The 2,500-nt window shown below is 48.4% G+C and overlaps 1 pseudogene; it reads right to left on the reverse strand.

Annotated features, from left to right (window-relative positions):
- Positions 1-2,500, reverse strand: part of LOC140474423 (28S ribosomal RNA) — an 8,321-nt pseudogene that overhangs the window by 2,600 nt on the left and 3,221 nt on the right.

Consider the following 2,500-nt stretch of genomic DNA (forward strand, 5'->3'; position numbering starts at 1 on the left):
TATTGCCAGACCTCCATCCTTGTTCTTTGAGTACAGTAAACCGTCAGCGACGTGTTGTGGCAAGTGTAGGAATTCTTTTACCGCATTCCGAATGATCTGATCCAGCTTCACCAAGGTGTTCTGAGACGCCTCTGTCAGTATCAGGTGGAAGTACAATCTTGGGATGACATGCACTCTGAGAAGCTCCAGTCTCTGAGTTGGTTTGAGAGGCGCTGATCTTAAGCCTTCAACCCAGGTTTTGAGCTTGTCCTCCCATTCACTCTCTTTAACGCCAGCCCATGGGTCTATCCGGGCTCCCAGGTATTTCTCTGTGTCGCCTGGTGGGATGTATGTGATGGTTTCTTTTCTTATCCTCCATTTTGCCTCATGATTGTACATGAAGGTCTTCCTTTTGCATGTGAAGTGGAAGCCTTTGGTTTTCTTGATATTAATATCTAGGCCTGTCTTATCGCAATAAGACTGGAGGATCTTCAAGTTCTCTTGCATCCCAGCGTGAGAGTTGCTCAGTAGTGCGATATCATCAGCAAAAGCCAATGCTGTACATTTCACCGTTTTGTCTCCAAACGGCATGGTTATTCCCTGGCCTGCCTGCTCCAGGGTACTGATCAGAGGGTCGATTGCGATATTGAATAGCAATGGTGAAAGCGGATCGCCTTGCTTCACGCCTCTCTCGATCTTGATCTGTTCCGTGGGCTTGCCTTTGCCCTCAATCACCGTAGTGTTATTGGTGTAGAGGTCGCGGATCAGATCCACGAAGGCCGTAGGTGTTTTCATCCTCTTTAGCGAGCCAATGAGCAGTTTGTGGCCGACTGAATCGAAAGCTTTGGCCAGATCGACAAAGACAACGGCTAGCTCCTTTCTGTTCTTTTTTGATCCTTTGATGACATTCTGGAGGATAGCAATATTCTCGTTACAGCCCGGCGTGGCTGCCAGGAACCCTTTCTGTCTCGGGTTGATGTTAACCGCCTTGCTTAACCTCTTTGCCATAATTTTAGTGAACAGTCGGAGAAGCATTGGCCCGATTGTGATGGGGCGCCAGTTGTCTAGGTTCTTTAGTCGATCCTTGTCCTCACATTTAGGAATGAGCACTGTCCGGCTCTTTTTCATACTCTCTGGGATAGATCTTGTTTTTAACCACAGGGTGAAGAGGCGAGGTATACGGGAGGCGTCGGTCTCCTGGATGGCTTCTAGGTCTTTCAGCTTTTTGCCATCTGGCCCTGGTGCACTGTGTCTGTCAATTCCTTTCAGGGCTTCTTCTACCTCCTCTTCCCCAATTGGTCCCAGGAGTAGGTTGTCATCAACACGGCCAGCATAACCAGCAAAGTTCCTTATGTCCGCTTTGTTGTTCGCCTTGGACAATTTCTCACGGAATTTGGTTTCCAGTTCCTCTCGTGAGATGGGGCATTGGGATGTATCTGGTGCACCCATTAACTTTCTGGCTAGCTGGCGCCTGTTGTTTCTGTATAGTTCTTGGGCATCTTTATATGCCGCTTTCTTGGTGGCATAACGTTTCTTCGCCCCGTTGTTGTTACCCTTCTTTTCGGCCTTTCGATTGTTCTCTCTTTGCCGTCTGCGGGGGTTTTTCTCGTTATGACCACCGTATATTTCGTCTGTAATACAGTCTACCAAACCCCGAGCTTGAGCCATACAGAGTGGATCATTGGCTTTCTGCAATAGTTCTTCGGCCTTTTTGATGTGTTCATCAACTTCCCTGTGTTTAGGGAGTTTGGCCGGGATTTTGTATGGGACTTGTTGTTCATCTTGTGCAGTCGAGCCATTATCCTCCTCTGGTCTGGTCTCGTGCTCCTCTCTTTCCGATGTTATCGGGGTTGTCGGGGCTGCTACCTGTGTAAGCCGTTTCTTCTGAAGCAATCTCCGTTTGTCTGAGATCTGCTTTGCGGTCTTAGTTGTTATGACCTTAGCAATCTCGACATTGATGAATCTTGCTCCAGCGAGGCTTATTTCAAGTTGCTCCAAGAGGCTTTCTTCCTCTTCGGACCATGCTCCTTTCCTTCTCTTTGCTGTAGGCTTGTCGGCCTCTATGCGCTTGTTGTTCCTCAAGACCGGGTGCATATGCCTTTCATGTTGCCCAAGGCCGCTTTTCGTTGTGAAGTTGGCCTCACATGCTTCACATTGAAATTCTCCCCTCGCCGTCTGCAAAGGACCTTTGCATTTGGGGTAGTGGCAGGCAATCGAGTGGAATTCTCCCGTCTTCTGGCATCTTGAACATTTTGTTCTGAAGGTCTTGGTTTGATGCGAGCGCCTCAGATGTTTAGCAAAGAGACCGACGTTTGGAAAGAGCGTGTTACAGGGTTTGCACAGCAGCCCATCGACCGGGTAGTGTATTACGACCTCTTTGATTGTCGTTCTATCGTGTGGTGGAGGCACAACGATAGTCTCGGTATTGGTTGTCGTTCTATCGTCCGATGGTTTAGCGACGATAGTCTCGGTATTCTTATCCAGGACGTTGTTATTGTCCTTTTCCCCAGGCATATTAATG

The sequence above is a fragment of the Chiloscyllium punctatum genome, unplaced genomic scaffold (genome assembly GCF_047496795.1).
Source record: "Chiloscyllium punctatum isolate Juve2018m unplaced genomic scaffold, sChiPun1.3 scaffold_992, whole genome shotgun sequence".
NCBI lineage: Eukaryota > Metazoa > Chordata > Chondrichthyes > Orectolobiformes > Hemiscylliidae > Chiloscyllium > Chiloscyllium punctatum.